At 37.8% G+C, this 20,522-nt stretch overlaps 1 protein-coding gene across 14 annotated transcripts in view; it reads right to left on the bottom strand.

The window, feature by feature from the left end:
• MBTD1 (mbt domain containing 1) overlaps window positions 1-20,522 on the bottom strand; it is a 72,405-nt gene that overhangs the window by 48,506 nt on the left and 3,377 nt on the right. For 4 of the 14 annotated variants that reach the window (XM_055407526.2, XM_055407527.2, XM_055407525.2 and 1 more), the window contains exon 3: window positions 17,599-17,637. The exons of 9 other annotated variants lie outside the window; for them this stretch is intronic. The gene's annotated coding sequence lies outside the window, so the exon portion shown is untranslated. Of the gene's footprint in view, window positions 1-17,598; window positions 19,133-20,522 lie in introns of those variants that run through there. One more of the 14 variants, XM_088828963.1, reaches the window with a different exon arrangement.

The raw sequence follows: 20,522 nt of genomic DNA, 5'->3' as shown, positions 1-20,522 counted from the left end.
GATCACAACAAACTTTGGAAAATTCTTCAAGACATGGGAATACCAGACCACCTGACCTGCCTCTTGAGAAATCTGTATGCAGGTCAGGAAGCAACAGTTAGAACTGGACATGGAACAACAGACTGGTTCCAACATCAAGGTTGTATATTGTTACCCTGCTTATTTAACTTATATGCAGAGTACATCATGAGAAACGCCGGGCTGGAGGAAGCACAAGGTGAAATCAAGATCATTGGGAGAAATATCAATAACCTCAGACATGCAGATGACACCACCTTAATGGCAGAAAGTGAAGAACTGAACAGCCTCTTGATGAAAATGAAAGATCAGCGTGAAAAAGTTGGCTTAAAGCTCAACATTCAGAAAACGAAGATCATGGCATCTGGTCCCATCTCTTCATGGCAAATAGATGGGGAAACAGTGACAGCCTTTATTTTGGGGGGCTCCAAAATCACTGCAGATGGTGACTGCAGTCATGAAATAAAAAGATACTTGCTCCTTGGAAGAAAAGTTATCATCAACCAAGACAGCATATTAAAAAGCAGAGAGATTACTTGCCAACAAAGGTCTGTGTAGTCAAGGCTATGGTTTTTCCAGTAGTTGTATGGATGTGAGAATTGAACTGTAATGAAAGCTGAGCACCAAAGAATTGATGCTTTTGAACTGTGGTGTTGGAGAAGACTCTTGAGAGTCCCCTGGACTGCAAGGAGATCCAACCAGTCCATCCTAAAGGAGATCAGTCCTGGGTGTTCATTAGAAGGACTAATGTTGAAGCTGAAACTCCAATACTTTGGCCACCTGATGCGAAGTGCTGACTCATTTGAAAAGACCCTAACGCTGGAAAGATTGAGGGCAGGCAGAGAAGGGGACAACAGAGGATGGGATGCTTGGATGGCATCACCAACTCAGTGGACATGAGTTTGGGGGGACTCTGGGAGTTGGTGATGGATAGGGAGGCCTCGCGTGCTGCAGTTCATGGGGAACTGAGAGTCAGACACGACTGAGCAACTAAACTGAACTGAATATCTGGTGCTGGAATATTCTAGGCAAAGGAAAAGCCAAGACAAAGGCTTTAGGGCTGGCATATACTTGATGCACTGAAAGGTCAGGGTAGCTGGTACCTAGTTAAAGATGGGGTTAGAAGAGGATGCTACAGATTACCAGAGCCCTTGAAGGGCAGAGTAAAAGTTTGACTTTTTTTTTTTTTTTCCCTGAGGGCAACATAAAGACACTATGAAATATTTTTCACCATGCCTGGAATATACATTTAGTAAAACCTGGCTAGAATTCTAAGTTCTAATAAATTCATACACCCTAACTCCATGCAGAGATTATCTTTTACACTCAGAGTTTTCATATAAGCTTGTCATCCACTTTATAGTCAGCTTGGTTAGCAGCAAACGTATTCACTGACCCTTTAGTGTCAATAGAGAGTATCTTATTCTGACTCAAGAGAATATAAACCTAAAATTTCAGAGAGTCAAACATTTTAGTTTTAATAATTAAAGGCTGTTAACATTTTTTTTAAAAAGGATTATGATCAAACATATTTAGGAAATTTTCCTTACTTCAAAGCCCTCTTCGAACCCTTAACACGCTGTGAACATTACAATAATTTAAGAGTAATATACATTATGCAGCCCTTTCAAAAGCATCTTTAAGGACTATTGTTGTAGAGATATACTCTCTAATGGACCCTGCAAACACAGAATATGTCATCCAAGCAACACAAGGGGAAAATGCCCAGTGTTTATGAGATTCTATTTACTGTTCCTCAGCCCAGTCATTGGATTGAACCTGGGGCACAGCAGTGAAAGCCTGGAATCCTATCCACTAGGCCACCAGGAAACTCTTTGTGTTCCATTTTGGTATAACTTTTCCTGGAGTTAGCAACTGTCTCATTCTTTTTTCATTTAATCACTACTAAAAGTATCTATTGCCTTTTTCTAAATCCTTCAACTGTCAAAGGTTCATTTTTATCCTGGAGCCACCTGCGTCCTTCCTCCTCCAATATAGTATGGCTGCTTTCTAGACCTCCTGTACAGCTGTCAATCCAAGGACATCCCTTTTATTATTGTCTTGGCAAGTTTTGACAAATACAGCACTCATTAAACTATCACCACAGTCAAGATACAGAACCTGTCCATAATCACCATAAGTTTCTTGATGCTGCTTTGTAAATTCTTTCCCTCCCTTGGTCCCATCCGTTCCCCAAGTAGTTTGCTGCTGCTGCTGCTAGGTCATGTCAGTCGTGTCCGACTCTGTGAGACCACATAGACAGCAGCCCAACAGGCTCCTCTGTCCCTGGGATTCTCCAGGCAAGAGTACTGGAGTGGGCTGCCATTTCCTCAAGCGCGTGAAAGTGAAAACTGAAAGTGAAGTCGCTCGGTAGTGTTGACTCTTCGCAGCCCCATGGACTGTAGCCCACCAGGCTCCTCCTTCCACGGGATTTCCCAGGCAAGAGAACTGTAGTGGCTTGCCATTGCCTTCTCCCCAAGTAGCTTACTGATCTGTTTTCTGTCACTGTACATTAGTTTTTTCAAAGTTTTAAATATAAATGAAATCATACAGCTTTTTTTTGGGGGGGTATGGTTTTCACTCAGCCTGATTATTATGAGATTTGTCCCTGTTGTATCAGTAATTCATTTATTTTTATCATAAAGTAGCAATATGGAATTATTGTGTGGACATATCGAAATATATTTATTCAGTTCAGTTGCTCAGTCGTTTCCGACTCTCTGCGAACCCATGGACTACAGCATGCCAGGCTTCCCTGTCCATCACCAACTTCCAGAGCTTACTCAAACTCATGTCCAACAAGTTGGTGATGCCATCCAACCATCTCAGCCTCTGTTGTCCCCTTCTCCTCCCGCCTTCAATCTTTCCCAGCATCAGGGTCTTTTCAAATGAGTCAGTTCTTCATATTAGGTGGTCAAAGTATTGGAGTTTCAGCTTCAGCATCAGTCCTTCCAATGAATATTCAGGACTGATTTCCTTAGGATGGACTCATTTGATCTCCCTGCCATACAAGGGACTCTCAAGAGTCTTCTCCAATACCACAGTTCAAAAGCATCAATTCTTTGGCACTCAGCCTTCTTTATAGTCCAACTCTCACATCCATACATGACTACTGGAAAAACCATAGTCTTGACTAGACATACTTTGTTGGCAAAGTAATGTCTTTGCTTTTTAATATGCTGTCTAGGTTGGTCATAGCTTTTCTTACAAGTATCAAGCGTCTTTTAATTTCATGGCTGTAGTCACAATCTGCAGTGATTTTGAAGTCGAAGAAAATAAAGTCTCTCACTGTTTCTGTTGTTTCCCCATTTACTTGCCATGAAGTGATGGGACCGGATGCCACGATCTTAATCTTCTGAATACTAAGTTTTAAGCCAACTTTTTCACTTTTCTCTTTCACTTTCATCAAGAGGCTCTTTCGTTTTTCTTCACTTTCTGCCATAAAGATGGTGTCATTTGCATATCTGAGGTTATTGATATTTCTCCCGGCAATCTTGATTCAAGCTTGTGCTTTTCGCAGGGTGACAATAAACAGCCTTGACGTACTCCTTTCCAGATTTGGAACCAATCTGTAGTTCCATGTCCAGTTCTACCTGTTGCTTCTTGACCTGAAATGTGATTTCTCAGAAGACAGGTCAAGTGGTCTGATGTTCCCATCTCTTTAAGAATTTTCCACAGTTTGTTGCAATCCACACAGTCAAAGGCTTTGGTGTACTCAATAAAGCAGAAGCAGATGTTCTTCTGGAACTCTCCTGCTTTTTTCATGATCCAACACACTTTGGCAATTTGATCTCTCATTCCTCTGCTTTTTCTAAATCCAGCTTGAACATCTGGAAGTTCACAGTTGACGTACTGTTGAACCATGGCTTGGAGAATTTTGAGCATTATTTTGCTAGCGTGTGAGATGATTGCAATTGTGCGGTAGTGTGAACATTCTTTGGCATTGCCTTTCTTTGGGATTGGAATAAAAACTGACCTTTTTCATTTTTCAATCCTGTGGCTACTGCTGAGTTTTCCAAACTTGCTGGCATATTGAGTGCAGCACTTTCACAGCATCATCTTTTAGGATTTGAAATAGGTCAACTGGAATTCCATCACCTCCACTAGCTTTGTTTGTAGTGATGCTTCCTAAGGCCCACTTGATTTCACATTCCAAGATGCCTGGCTCTAGGTGAGTGATCACACCATTATTGTTTCTGGGACGTGAAGATTGTTTTTGTATAGTTCTTCTGTGTATTCTTGCCTCCTCTTCTTAATATCTTCTGTTTCCGCTAGGCCCATACCATTCCTGTCCTTTATTGTGCCCTTCTTTGCACGAAGTGATCCCTTTGTATCTCTAATTATCTAGAAGAGATCTCTAGTCTTTCCCATTCTATTATTTTCCTCTATTTCTTTGCACTGACCACTGAGGAAGCCTTCATTACCTCTCCTTGCTATTCTTTGGAACTCTGCATTCAAAGCATACATCTTTCCTTTTCTCCTTTGCCTTTAGCTTCTCTTCTTTTCTCAGCTATTTATAAGGCCTCCTCAGGCAACCAGTTTGCCTTTTTGCATTTCTTTTTCTTGGAGATGGTCTTGATCACTGCCTCCTGTACAATGTCCTTATGATTAGACTGGGTTTATACTTTTGGGAAGAAGATCACAGATTTCAAGTGTCCTTTGTTACAACAAGGATACATCCTTCAGCAAAGTTTATCCCTGTTGATACTGACCTTGATTACCTGCCTGAGAAGTATGTCAGTTTTCTATACTCTAAAATTACTCGTCTCCCCTCCTCCATATTGTACTCTTTGGAAGGACTATTGGAAGTCCATGCTTAAGGAGTTGGGAATTAAGCAACCCCTCCATAAGGGTGGACTATCTACACAAATTATCTGGAATTCTTTCACATAGATTTCCTCTCCTTTACTAAGATAAAAATTCCTTCTTTTTGGATTTGAGGTTTTCTCATCATTAGATTCTGGAGAAGGCAATGGCGACCCACTCCAGTACTCTTGCCTGGAGAATCCCAGGGACGGGGGAGCCTGGTGGGTTGCCGTCTATGGGGTCGCACAGAGTTGGACACGACTGAAGCGACTTAGCAGCAGCAGCATCATTAGATTCAGGCTGTATATTCCCAGTTGAAATATTACATAACTGATGATACTTTTCTCAGGGAAGCAAATCCAGATTACACGGTGTCCATCTGCCCCTTACTGGTGATGATAAGTTTGAAGACTTGGTCGAGTCGCCATCTGGTTCTTCACTAACGTCTTACTATTTTTCTTATTTAAATAAGCAGTCTATAGGAAGATGGGGTTTCCCCTGTGGCTCAGCAGACTCTGCTGTGGCTCTGCCTTTGATGCAGGAGACACAGAGACATGGGTTCAATCCCTGGGTGGGGAAAATCCCTTGGAGGAGAAAATGGCAACCCACTCCAGAAACCAGGCCTGGAAAATCTCATGGACAGAGAAGCCTGGTGGGCTACAGTTCATGGGGTTGCAAAGAGTTGGACACATGACTGAGCAATTAAACAACTACTACAGAGGACACTTCAAGACCATGTGAATAATATGCTTATCAAAATCTCACTCCAGATTTAGCATTCAATGATGATTTTTGCCCAAACTTTTACTATGATTTTCCAATCCCAGAAATCCTTCCATATCCATCACCTGGTATTCTTCTGTAAAGAAGAGCCCTCTTTCCTCTCTTATGGCTTTTAACTTCTGGATTCCTATGTTTCAGTGGTTTATAATTCCGTATTGTTCTTTGTTACTTGGGGGTTCAAACCATGCCAGATTCGGCCAGCTGGAACCCATTCAGGCAGACTCCTGTGTCATTCTGACATGGCCTATCATTTTCAAGCATTTCTTTACTTTCTGGTATCACAAGACAGTCAAGGCTTATCTTATACTCACTTTCTGTCTCAAATCTGGAATCAACCATTTCTCCAAAGAGCCTTGGTTTATTGGGAATGTTAGAAATAAAGACCTAGGTGGTCCATGTGTTCATTGCTACTAGAGTATCTGTTTGATTCTGGAGCCCTTCAGTGCATGTGAGTTGGAATAAATATGCACACAAAAATGTGACATTTGTCTTATATATATACCATGTATTTTAGAAAATCATGAGTTCACACTTACAGTTTCCATCCCTACAGGGCTTTTCCTTACCTTCCCACATTCGGATTTGTTGCTCTCTTCTTCCACTGAAAACCCTGGCCTCCAATAAAATTAACATTTATATGCTCCATCCTTTTCTATATTTAGATAAGTTTCAGAAGCATAACATCTATACTGCTATAAAAATGAACTTTTACATTCAGAATTTCTTTGTAATCTCTTCTCTCCAAACCAAGGAACAGAATACAAAGTTCAAGAATTACTTGGATTCCTTATTTCTCTCTCCTTCAGTTGTGGTTATGTTACTAACTTGAAACAAGTTGGTTTTTGGTTGCATCTCCCTTGACATCCTTAGTGAATTAGTTTCAGTTTTCAGTTCAGTTCAGTCGCTCAGTCGTGTCTGACTCTGCGACCCCATGAATCACAGCACGCCAGGCCTCCCTGTCCATCACCAACTCCTGGAGTTCACTCAAACTCATGTCCATCAAGTTGTTGATGCCATCCAGCCATCTCATTCTCCATCGTCCCCTTCTCCTCCTGCCCCCAATCCCTCCCAGTATCACAAGTTTTAGGGACTATCAAAAAAATCACAAGAGCTATACAAGGAGGTGTAAGTTGGAGAAATATCATTTCCTTTCCTAACCGTACCACTGACTCTCGTAAGGTAGGTAACCAACTTTATTGCTTTCTGGTTTATCTCTCATTGTGTCTATGTTTTAAAAAGTTAAACAGGTATATTTATGTTTCCTTATTTCCTCTTTCTTACACAAAAGGCCACATACTAAATTCCTCTATCCTTTGTTTTTATTTAGAAAACTACCCTGGAAAACACTATGTTTCAAAGCATAGACACCTTCCTCATTTCTTTTTAAGCTGAACAGTTCTACATTGTGTATATGTTTATCAAACTAATCTCACTTGGACATTTAATAGTTTTCAGTGTTTTACACTGAAAAATATGACAAATTTTTGTCATATGACAAATGACAAATACTGCTGCCATGAACATACACATGTGTATGAATTATTTGCGGTAAACCTTCAGGATATATTCCCAGAAGTGTGACTGCTGGTTAGAATGGTAGAATGGTGAATGTAATAATTTTGTTAGCTACTGCCAAATTCTCCTACATGGACATTTCACCATTTTGAATTTACTCCGGCAATAGTGAAGAAGAGTGTTTTTTTTTTTTTTGCCAATATGGTGATTCATATGCTGGCTGAAAACGGTATGTCAGTGCAGTCTCCTCTGCTGTTTTAACTTTTTACTTGGAAATAACTCTGAATTTTCAGAAAAGTTGGAAAAATAGTACAATGAAATCCTGTGTATTCTACTCAGATTCACTAATCGATAAAAAATTGCTCCATTTGTTTAATTCTTCTGTTGAAATATATATTCTTCTGAACCATTTGAAAGTGAGTTGCGTAATTTTTTTTATTGCACTCCATCAGCATGAAGGATCAGAGTTCCCCGGCCAGAGATCAAACTCACGCCCCCTAAAATTTCCACTACAGAACCTTAACCACTGGACCACCAGAAGTCCCATACATGTCTTTTTATTCCAAACTGTTTCAATGTGCATTTCCTGAGAATATAAACATTCTCTCATAACTACCGCACAATTATTCAGTTTCAGGAAATTTAACATAAAACACTTTGCCCTAACTTACCATGTGTAGTTCAATGGACCCAATAATATCCTTTATAAAATTTCTTCCCTCCAGTCCAGGATCACATGTTGTATTTGTATCCTTGGTTTTCTTTAATCTAGAAGATTGTTTTTGGAGAATACAGGCCTCCTCCCCTCTTGGTGCTGTCTAGGTTTTCCAGTATACTTACCTTACATACTTCTCCCTGAAATTAATAAGCAATCTTGGGGACACATTTAAAACAAATACTTTTTCTCATCGAAATTCCACCCTTCTCTTCCCTAAATTAGGCATCCAAAAGCTCCTGCAGAACCAAACATTATGATGTCACAAAATGAGTTTCTAATCCTAGTACTCTCTTTCCAGTCAGTAGGAAATGCTCTCATCATCCCCTTTATACATCTACCTACTACTCATTATCAGTATGAGCTCACTAACTCCTTTTTTTCCCCCAGTAGTTTATAATTCATTACTGTTCTTAATTATTTGGGGATTCAAATCACCCCAGATTTGGCTACTAGGACCACCTTGAACTAAGTCCACGTCATTCTGACACGCCCACATCCATCTGGGACAATGCCTTACCTTCTGGGATATCAAGATAATCTAGTATTATTTTAAACCTACGCTGCTCCAACTCTGACATCAACCATTTCTCCAAGGAGCTCTCATCCTTTTTGGTGGGGACTGGTATTAAAAACCAGTACAGTTCTACAGTAAGCCATTTTTCATTATTCTTGTACATGCACGTGGACTTGTCTGTTCTTATCTTTTACCCTTTTTTCTTCAGTGTTTTTAGTCTTTCAAACGTTTACTCAAAACTTTGTATTCAGGAATTTACCCTAAATTTGTCCTTATGTGTTATATATGGCAAATTTTGATTTTGCTTATAGTTTTTTGTTATGCAATCACAATTTTTTAATGTAGTAAAATTGATCAACATTTTTTTCCAATGTACCTTGATCTTGAGTCACAGAAAAATTTCCAAATTCACCCATATATGTTATTTGTAGTTTTTGATATTTGTATCACTGATTCAGAGTTTATTCTTAGGTAAGGGTTTCTAGGTGGTGCTAGTGGTAAAGAATCTGCATGCCAATGCAGAAGGTACAAGAGGCGTGGGTTTGATTCCTGGATCAGAAGATCCCCTGGAGTAGGAAATGCCACCCCACTCCAGTATCCTTGCCTGGAAAATTCCACGGGCAGAGGAGCCTTGTGGGCTATTGCCCATGGGGTCACAGAGTCCAACACAACTGAGCACACAAAAAAACGAGGTGAAGAATAGACCTAAGGTTATCCTTCCCCAGCCATCTAGTTACAGTAACACTTTTTACTAAAAATGTCTATTTTGTCACAGTGCTTTGAAACACCACTTTATGTATCAGGTTTCCATATGCAGTTGCCTCCATATCTAAACTTTATATTATTTCATGTATTTTCCCTTTAATGTTTCAAAACTCTTGCAGGTTTTATTTTTCCAAATGAACTTCAGTACTAACTAGTTTAGCTCTGTATCAAAAAATTGTTGGGTATTATTAGGGTCTCATTAGATTTACTAACTTAGGAAGAAGTGACATCTTCATTAATACTGAGACCTCTTAAGTAAGAATATGAAATGTTTTTTATAGTCTGCATCATCTTAGGAATTTAAGTATATTTTGTGGTTAATGTAAGTGCAATTTTTCCTTGTTATACTGGTGAATTGTTTATTTAGCACATTGTTGTTAGTTGCTCAGTCGTGTTCAACTCCTTGTGACCCTATCAACTGCAGCACACCAGGCTCTCCTGTCCTTCACTATCTCCTGGAGTATGCTCAAACTCATGTCCATTGAGTCAATGATGCCATCCAACCATCTCAATCTCTGCCGTTCCTTTCTCCTCACGCCCTCAATCTTTCCCAGCATCACAGTCTTTTCCAGTGAGCTGGCTCTTTACAACTGGTGGCGAAAGTACTGGAGCTTCAGTATCAGTCCTTCCAATGAATATTCAGGGATGATTTCCTTTAGGATTGACTGGTTAGATTTCCTTGCTGTCCAAGGGACTCTCAAGAGTCTTCTCCAACACCACAGTTCAAAACTGCTAATTTCTTCAGCACTTAGCTTCCTTTAGGGTCCAACTCTCACATCCGTACATGACTACTTGAAAAACCATAGCTCTGACTATATGGAACTCTGTTGGCAAAGTGATGTCTCTGCCTTATTTTTAAACAGTGTTTACATTTGTCATAGCTTTCCTTCCAAGGAGCAAGCATCTTTTAATTTGTGCAATCACCGTTCACATTGATTTTGGAGCCCAAGAAAATAAAGTCTGTCATTGTTTCCATTTTTCCCCCCAGCTATTTGCCATGAAGTGATGTGACTGGATGCGATATTAGTTTCTTGGTTGATGAGTCTTAAGCCAGCTTTTTCACTCTTTCACCTTCATCAAGAGTACACTAAGGTGTATCATTTTATATCCTGCAATCTTGCTAAGTTATTTTGAAAGTTTTGTCATTAATTTTCTAGGGCTTTCCAGATAAACTATCATGTCATCTGCAAAGAAACTTTTCTTTCCCACTATGCTTATAATTGTTTTCTTTTTCCTAACTGAATTGGTTCATACTTCTAGTACAATGTTAAACAGTGGAGACAAGGGACACCCTTTCTTTCTGATCTTAGTGTTTCCCTACTAAGATGCTAGTTAGGATTAAGGTGTGTCTATGTAGATATACGGTGCCTGTATATTTATGAAAACCACGTTAAGGAAGAATCCATCCATTCCTGTTTTCTTAAAAATTTCTATAAAGAATAGATCTTTCCTATTGTCACAGACTTACGCAGCATCTAAAAAGAAAATATGACTGTTCTCCTTAGAGCTATTAATACGGTAAATTATACATCAGTAGAGTTCTAAATACTGAATCATTCTTGTAATCCTACTACAAACCTTACTTTATCACAATATATTTGAATATAATTAGAGATTGCACAACATTTAGGATTTTGCATTGATATTCACAAATGTCTAATTTTCATTTATTTGCATTATTTTTATCAAGTCCAAAAATTGGTTATTAGTCTTGCTTCATAAAAATAATTAGATCGTTTCCCTTCATTTTTTATGGTCTTAAATGATTCATGTAGCATTGGTCTCTAAAGGTTTCACAGAATCCTATGTGAAATCATTTGGGTCTGGTGTTTTGTGGAACAGGTGTTAGTTGCTCAGTCGTGTCTGATTCTGCGATCCCATGGACTGTAGCCTGCCGGGCTCCTCCAGGATTCTCCAGGCAAGAATACTGGAGTGGGTTGCCATTCCCTTCTCCAGGGGATCTTCTGGACCCAGGGATAGAACCCAGGTCTCTTGCACTGCAGTCTGATTCTTTACTGGTTCAGCCACCAGGCAAGCTATTTGTAGGATAGTTACTTGATAAATTTCTCCACCTCTTCTATGGAAAGTGTTCAAGTATTTTTTTTTTAAATCTCTGGTGAGATCAATTTTCTGAAACTGTATTTTCCTAATAATCTATTTCATTTAGGTTTACAGATTTATCTGCATAGTGTATGCCAAATAGTTGTTTATGATTTTCTCAATGTCTTTTGTACCAAATTATTATCCTTTTGTTATGCATTCTGTATGTCTGTGCATCCTCCTCTCCCCCTTGATTAAATTGGCTGATGGTTTACTTCTTTTGTGAATTTCAATACAAAGGTCCAGGATTGACCCATCAATTTTATGTATAGTTTTCTTTGCTTTTTAATAAATTAATTTCTACATTTACCTATCATTTCGTTTTCTGTGTTTTGCTTTGGCTTACTTTGCTGTTCTTTTTCGTTTCTGAGTTGGGAATTATTTATTTTCAATCTTTTATTTTTATGATGCTAAAGTAACCAAGAAGGCAAAGTGATGTTATCTGAGGAGGCTTTACAAATAGTGGAAGAACAAAGAGAAGTAAAAAGCAAGGGAGAGGGGAGAGGTACATCCAATTAAATACAGAGTTCCAAAGAATAGCTGGGAGAAACAAGAAGGCCTTCTTCAATGAACAGCGCTTAATAACAGAAGAAAACAACAAAAGAGGCAAGACTAGACATCTCTTCAGGAAAACTGGAAACATCAAGGGGCCATTCCACCCAAAGATGGGCACAATAAAGGATAAAAATGGTAGAGACCTAGTAGACACTGAAGAGATCAAGAAAAGATAGAATACACGGAAAAACTGTATAAAAAAGATCTTAATGAACCAAATTACTACAATGATATGGTTAGTCATCCAGAGCCAGACATTCTGGATTGTGAAGTCAAGTGGGCCTTAAGAAGCACTGCTGTTAATAAAGCTAGTGGATACGATGAAATTCTAGCAGGACTATTCAAAATCCCTAAAGGATGAGGCCGTCAAGGTTTTGCATTCATTATGTCAGCAAATCTGGAAGACCCAGCAATGGTCAAAGGACTGGAAAAGGTCAATTCTCATCCTAATTCCCAAGAAGGGTGGTACCAAAGAATGTGCTAACCATTGGACAATTGCACTCATCTCCCATGCTAGTAAGGTCATCGGTAAAATCCTGCATGCTAGGCTTCAGCATTATGCAAACTAAGAACTTCTAGATGTCCAAGCTTGGTTTAAAAAAGGAAGAGGAACTGGAGATTAAACTGCCAACCTTCGCTGGATTATAGAGAAAGCAAGGGCATTTCAGAAAAACAACTATCTCTGTTTCATCAACTATGCTAAAGCCTGACTGTGTGGATCATTACAAACTGTGGAAAGCTCTTAGAGAGACGGGAATACCAGATGATCTTACCTATCTCCTGAGAAACCTGTATGCGAGTCAAGAAGCAACAGTTAGAACCCTGTATGGAACAACTAACTGGTTCAAGACAGAGAAAGGAGTACAACAGGGCTGTCTGCTGTCATCCTGTTTAACCTATATGCTGAGCACATCACGAGAAATGCTGGGCTGGATGAGTTACAAGCTGGAATCCAGATAGGTGGGAGAAACATCAACAACCTCAGCTGTGCGCATGATACCACTCTAATGGCAGAAAGTAAAGAGGAACTTAAGAGCCTCTTGATGAGGGTGAAGGAGAGTGAAAGAGCTGGATTAAGACTAAATATAAAAAAAAAAACTAAGATAATGGCATCCGGCCCCATTACTGCATGGAAAATAGAAGGGGAAAAGGTGGAAGTTGTGACAGATTTCCTCTCCTTGGGCTCCAAAATCGCTACGGATGATGACTGCAGCCATGAAATTAAAGGACATTTGCTCCTTGGAAGAAAAGCTATGGCAAACCTAGATAGCGTGCTGAAAAGCAGAGACATCATTCTGCCGACAAAGATCCATAAAGTCAAAGCTATGGTCTTCCCAGTGGTCACATACGGTTATGAGAGCTGGACCATAAAGGCAGAATGCTTTGAAATGTGGTGCTGGAGAAGACTCCAGAAAGTCCCTTGGACAGCAAGGAGATCAAACCAGTCAATCTTAAGGGAAATCAACCCTGAATACTCACTGGAAGGACTGATGCTAAAGCGCCAGTACTTTGGTCATCTGATACTAACAGATGACTCTGGAAAAGTGCCTGATGCTGGGAAAGAGTGAGGGCAGAAGGAGAAGCCGGTGTCAGAAGATGAGATGGCTGGATGGAATCACTGATGCAATGAACAAGAACTTGGGCAAACCCCAGGAGATGGTGAGGGACAGGGAGACCTGGCATGTTGCAGTCCATGGGGTTGCAAAGAGTTGCAGACCACTGTGAGACAGAACAACAACAAAGTAACCAGAGGAGGCCCAAGATGGAGTTGCTCATGCTGAGCCCCAAGTCAGAAAACCGAAATTTAATGGTTGTTTCTATACTCAGCTGTTCCAGAAGAGACAGGCCTAGGTCAACCTAGGCACAAATCAGCACAAATTACTTGAGGCCACTCCAAAGACCTCCTTTTGCTCCATTAAGGCAAGTAACACCATTTTGACCAATCAGTAAATGTCTAGTTCCTTGTTCCTCTTGCTCACTTTGGTCTATCAAAATCTCTTGGCCTTGTGCAGTTTCTCAGAGCTCCTTTCTAACTGCTAGACTGGATGCTGTCCAATGTATCAACTGCTGATAAAGCCCCCAAAACCTTTAAAAGTTACATTTGCATTTTCCTTTAACAACTGACTGATAATTTAGGAGTATGAATTTTTCTTTGCTCACAGCTTTAAGTATATTCCACAGATTCTGATAGACATGTAGTATTTTCATTATTGTTATTTTTACAAACTCTGTACTTTGTTTGCATTCCTCTTTTACCCAAGAGTTAATACTTTTAAACTGAGGCATAATTCTGAATGCCTATCAAGATGCAGAACTTCTCTCTCCCTCTAGAAAGCTCTCTCATGTCCTTTCTCAGTCTGTTTTTCTCCTCCTCGCAGTTTTAGCACCATTGGTTAATTCTGCATATATTTAAGATTTTATATAAACGGAATAAAACTGTATGGACATTTTTGGTATCTCATTTATTTCACTCAGCACAATATTTTTGAGATTTATCCATGTTATTACGTGTACAATGGTTCATTGCTTCTTATGGCTGAGTGATACTCAACTTTCTCAATATATTAGTCCATCCATTCTCCACCCAGACTTGACTACTATGAATAAAACTGCTATGAACATTCTCGTCAAGACTTTATAACACATAATAGAACGTTAAAGATGGAAGTGCCCTTTTGCTTTTTGGTTTGCTTTTGTGTTCTTGAATGGAACCTAGTGATGTTTTCCTCATTTAGCAACGATTTCTGTGAATACTGCGTTTGAAGTATAGTCTCTATTAGGATGTAGTGGTGGGCATACCTGAAGATCTCTGCCTTATTTTGTTGTTAGATCTTTCATATTCTTATATTTTGTCTACAACAACTATCCAGTGTTAAAGTCTTCAAATTTTAGTGCTTCTTTTCACTACTTCCATTTTATTTTTATAGCTTCTGATTTACACAGATTGTTGGTGTTATTTGGTTCATATATAACTATTATATCTCTGTTGTGAATTGTGGTTTCAGCATTATAAACTGTCTTCCTTTGTCTTGTTCAAGGCTTTTTGGTTTGACGTCTGTTACCAGCATTGCCAATCCTGCTGTCTTATTATCTGTTTGCCTAGTGTATCTTCGTCCATCCTTTCGTTTTTAGCTGTTTCAAGGGCTTTTTGTCTATTATAACATGGGTTTTAATTTTCTGATCCAATTTGACAATATTTTTAGTTGGTGACACTCCTCTATTTCTTGCTCTGTATGTTGCTTTTGAGAAATCCAAAACCATTCTAATTCCCGGGCCCCTGTAAGTCACTTCATCTTTTTGCCTGGAGACCCTGAGAATTTTTCAGAATCTTTAAAGTTGCATAGGTTTGCTATCTTGGAGTTTATCTTCTGGTATGAACTTTTGATGTATTCAAAATTCAGAAAGTTTTTTTGTTTTCAGAAAGTTTTCTTGGATCATGGCTTTAAATATTATGCTTTTATTCTTTTGCCTTCTTGAGAGACACCAATTACATGCGACTTTCTGGACCCATCTTTCATTGAAATTATCATTGTCATTCTCTTGGTCTTCCTGCTTTTTTTCTATGCGTTTTATCATATTTGCATTTTACTCTCTTGTCTGTTGGCAATTTGTAACTTAGTCCTCATTTCTGTTACAATTTTCTCCTCTCTTTTCTCAGTTTAATCTGACTTTATTTTTTCCTGTCTCCTGTCCCTTTCTGTTCTGTTTTCTATTTGAGTGAAGGTATTTTTCCTCACTTTTATCTCCAAATACTGGTTTTAAGATGTTTTATTTCATCTTGAGTATCACTGTGTCAATTTTCTTCTGCCTCACATTTTTCTTTTTCTGGGGATAAGGAGAGATATTAATCAGCTCCATACACTTTGATTCGCATTGCTTGTTTCTTCTTACGGAAGTTCTGAATGGATGTGATTTACTCCGTTCTATTTCTATTCACTTCATGGTCAGAGTCCCCAGTTCAAGAACACCCTCTTTCTTTTTCTGAAAGATCATTTTTTCCCTCTTCCTCCTTCTTTTTTATCCATGTCTCTTAAGTCCTATGTCCTCATTTCTTCCTTATGAAGCACCAATCATTTTAAGTTACCAATTCTGGTAATGCTTGTTTTTTAGCTCTTCTCTGTGGTTAGAGCTGTGAACCATCAGATTTCAAACCTGTGTTCATTTTTTTTTTTTTTGATGTTTGCCCAAAATTTATAAGAAAAACTTTTTGGTTAAAAAAAAGAAAGGAATAAAGATATGAAAGGGACTGAGGCCTGGAAGCAGCATGGTAAGTCTGTGTTCAGTACTTTGGAACTTACGTCCTAAATTTCTCTCTTTTGGAAGTGGTATTTTTGTGCTTCATTTAAGCCTTCCATGACCCTAAACTCTATCAATAAATCTGTTAATACTTCTGTTTCCCACTCTTCACACAGTCAGATGGATCTCTTGGAATCTGATTGCTCTGCTTTAAGGTAATTTGAAGATTGTGCTAATTTGTTTCTTAATGCTAAAGGCAAGGGTAGTATGTATGATTAATAATATAACTAACTGAACTGAACTGAATACTTATACGATGCTTAGTATGTGGTAAGGACATTCTAAACAGTTAATATGAAGTAATGCATTTAATCCTTACAAATATTATTACTCCCTTTCTACAGATGAGGACACAGAGGTTCAAACAGATAAAGTGATTTGCTCAAGGTCATACTGCTAAAATGAATGCTAGCGATGAATCAAGGGAATAATCTTAAATTTATGTTCAATTTCAACATCTTTTCTCTTTCTTAATCATAGTTCTAACTTCTACAAGCACAGAAAACAAAGACCAAATAAAACTGTTTCAGGTAATATGACATTTTGAACACTTTGTTCTTCAAAATAAAACTGAGAAATCACATTAGGTACTCATACAGTCACTCAAGACTTGAAATATAAGGGGGTGAGATGACTTATAAGGTGATGGAGAAACCTTGCCTAATATTAGGGCATACATGGTAACTGCTCATCCAGCACAGATGATGTCAAAAGAAGGTATCTGAAACTCATAGACCAGGTAATGGAAGTTTACTATTTAGAATTATGGAGACAGATACTAAATCAAAAATAAAATAATTAAAAATAACTGTCTCATGAAAGCTGAACTGGGAAAAGATTGCTGCAAGGGATCTTTAAATAAAAGTAAATTTTTATTAACTACCTCTAAAAAATTTAAAAAACTCGTAAAAACAGAGAGACTGATGATATCTGGCATTGGCAAATTTATGTATGAGAAAAAAAGCACTCATATACATTCACATAGAAAGGCAAATGTATGCCATCTTTTTGGAAATTAATTTGTATTACTTATGAGATGAGTATGTCTGTTGACCAGGGAATTCCACTTTAAGGAACCCATCCTTCAGAAACACTCATGGGACACAAGAATCCATGTGGAAGGTTATTTCTTATAGTAATAATGTAACAGCAAAAAAATGAAGGCAATCTAACCATTAGTAGGTGGATGATTAACAACAGGTAAAATACTGATTGAAAAAAAAATTGCCAAATATGAGTAATATGACTCATTTTTTTATTAAAACAAATAATGTGTGCTAGTATACATGGAGATTGATATATATATGTTTATGTATATATTTAGAAAGATTCTGGAAGGAATAGCGAAACTACTAACAGGGTGAGAATGGGATAGGCAGATAATTTTAACTTTTCCATATTTTTCATTTTCTTTTTTTTAAATAGCAAATATGTAACACCTTTATAATGAAAAATTAAAAAAAGAGGTTTTTATAGTGATGAAATACAGGAAGAAGTCACAAATTGTAGTAGAATTTCATTTTCCTACCGTGATGGCCTCCCTGAAGAAACTTCCTCCTTATACAATCTACAAAGGAATTAAAAGGTACAACTGTTAACTTAGTCATATAATCACCCACAGGTTCCAATAAAAGTGTAAACCTCTCCAGGAGAAATTTTACAGAAAACATTTGAGACTCTAAATGCAAGCACATATAAATAATAGTAAAGGGCTTCCCTGGTGACTCAGTGGTAAAGAATCCACCCGCCAATACAGGAGATGCAGGTTTGATCTCTGGGTCGAGATGATCCCCTAGAGAAGGAAACGACAACCAACTCCTGTATTCTTGCCTAGCAAATCCTATGGACAGAGGACCCTGATGGGCTACACTCCATGGGGTCACAAAAGAGTCAGACACAACTTAGCGACTAAATAACAACAAATCAATAATATAATCTCAGTATGAATAAACTAGTCAAAAGTTAAACCAATTATCCATTATCCATACCAATAGGGTACAGTGGCCCATATAATTGTCAAAGTTTTATATTTAATCATGGAATGTAAGTTTTCCAGAATCCTAAGTTTGAAAGTTGCACGTGTAAACCAATGAAGTTCAAAATAAGAATTAACATATACTCTGTAATGACGCAGAGAAGCTATGGAGCTACTCAGTTCTTGCTATTCTCTTCCTCATTCCACTATCAAAATACAATATACTGGGCTAAACAGAAGTGCCTTCATGCGTCTTAAGCTTACTATTAGGACAAAAATAAACAGTAAAGATTTGGTATGGTTGGGCTTTTGTTTCCCACAAGTTCAACGTGGGAGAACATATCTATCCCAATGATATAATCATTAAAACTGAAAGCAGTAATATCTTGAATATCCCACCCAGAGAAACTGAAAGTACCCAGAGAAGGACAGGACAATATTCTAAAATGTAAAGCTACAGTGAGCAAAAGGAAGTTACCTTTGATATATAAAAAATATAAATTTCTATCTCTTTGGGTTCAAGTTCTGGTACTTTATTACTTAGGACTTTGGATGTAACAATTATTTGGGTCTCAATTTCCTTCTCTTCTAGATAAGGAAAATACCACTTACCACACAGGAAGATATCTGAAAAATAAAATAATTCGTACGAATGGGCCTTCAGTTCTTCAGAAGACAGTTATGAATCCTTAAGTATGAACCTTTTAAAAGCTAATTAAAAATAAAATGACCTCATCAAAATTAAGTCTGAAATGCACTAACCTAGATGGTCTTTAAGATCATTCATTATTAGGTATCAATTCCATCCAAATAACAGAATTCATACTAAGGCTAGGCTAAAGTGTAAATGTATTTTAAATAATCAAACAAGAGCTTTTATTAATCTTAATGTAACAAAAATAGGTTAAATAGGTTATTCATCATCATGTTAATTTGCTATACCTAAAAATATTGATGTAAAATGATGACATTCTCTTGGTGTTTATCTTTCAAAAAAAATATTTGGAGCTGGTTGTTCAAAATATGTACAACCACTAACAATAATAACTATAAGGTATTGATAATGGAACAGTTGAACACAATCAAGTGAGTTATTTCTCTGATATATAAAATAATCCAAAACTAATTAAAGTTTTAAAGTCTAATAAATGGTATTATCTAATATGTACTGAGAAAAATCATGCTGAGTACCAGAAATGCAAAAAAGTGTTAAACTTAATATGCATGTCCCAACACTAGACTATACAATATGGCCAAATAGTTGGGAGGACAAGAAATTACTAAATTAATGAGCATTGTATACAACTAGTTCTATAAGTATCAATTAGGTAATACAGTGAAAAGGGAAAAAAGAAAAAGGTATTCTGGAAAGATATCTTAACATTTTACAGTTTACAGCAGCTCACATTTTATTACTTAGTGGTCATCACATCTGACTGGAGGTTTATAGAAACCTTGGGAGGAAGGCAGGACTGATGTTTGGCCCTCATGTAGATGAGGAAAATGAAGCTTGACAGAAGGTGAGGAGGTGGCAGAGCAAGATCAGGGCCAGTCTGACAACTTTGTCCACAGCTCATTTTCACTACGTTACATTTTAAGTTATCAATCCTAACATCAGAACTAGAAAGCACCTCAGAAATCTTCTCATACAGTGTTTCTCTAACCAGTCTGATAAAAACTTTTCTGAAGTATGCATTTCTAGGCTTCACAGCAGACCTACTGAATGATAACCTGTAAGAGAGAGGTTTATATTTTTACATATTATATTCTGGTGATGAGCTTGGAAAACACTGTCCTCTATGTTTATGTACAATGTGGCAGACATATAGCTATTTAAATTTACACTTGATTAAATCAGATTGGAAATTGGGTTCCTTGGTCCCACTAGTTACCTTTTTAATAGCTCAAGAGACACCTGTGGCTAGTGGCCACCATACAGATGGCACAGATATAGGACAGTTTCATTACTGTAGAAAGTTCTACTGGATAATGTTAATTCTAGACCAACCCTTCTACTCTAAGGATGAGAAAACTGAGGCACAGAATCTTGTCCAGCAAGGGCTACGAAGTTATTTAGAGGCAGAATTGAAATGCTAACCTAGTTTGCCAGTGCCCCTCATACGGTATCACTTCATAACCTCAACTTCAGGGTTTATTCAAACAGGAATTATTTTCTTTCCACCCTTCCCTGTGGGTTGCAGTAAAGAAAAAAGAGAAATTCTAAATTTGTGGGAAGAAAACGTCTAAAAAAAAAAGTTTTTAAAATTCATGATTAAATCAAACCATTTTGCAAGTTTTATACAAAATTAAAAGTAGCCTTGGACAGTTAAGAATATCCTAGTGTTAGGAGGCATATCTTAGTTTTAACTGTTGTTAAGTCCTTCCTCTCCTACCATCCTGATGTTTTTCTCTCTCTTTTGAATCTGAAATTAAATCATACATTTTAACTGGCTTATCTTAACATTACAAATGTGAAA

This window comes from Moschus berezovskii, chromosome 20 (genome assembly GCF_049115385.1).
Source record: "Moschus berezovskii isolate FMDL1 chromosome 20, NW_MosBer_1.0, whole genome shotgun sequence".
Classification (NCBI taxonomy): Eukaryota; Metazoa; Chordata; class Mammalia; order Artiodactyla; family Moschidae; genus Moschus; species Moschus berezovskii.
This window is presented reverse-complemented; position numbering and strand designations above follow the sequence as displayed.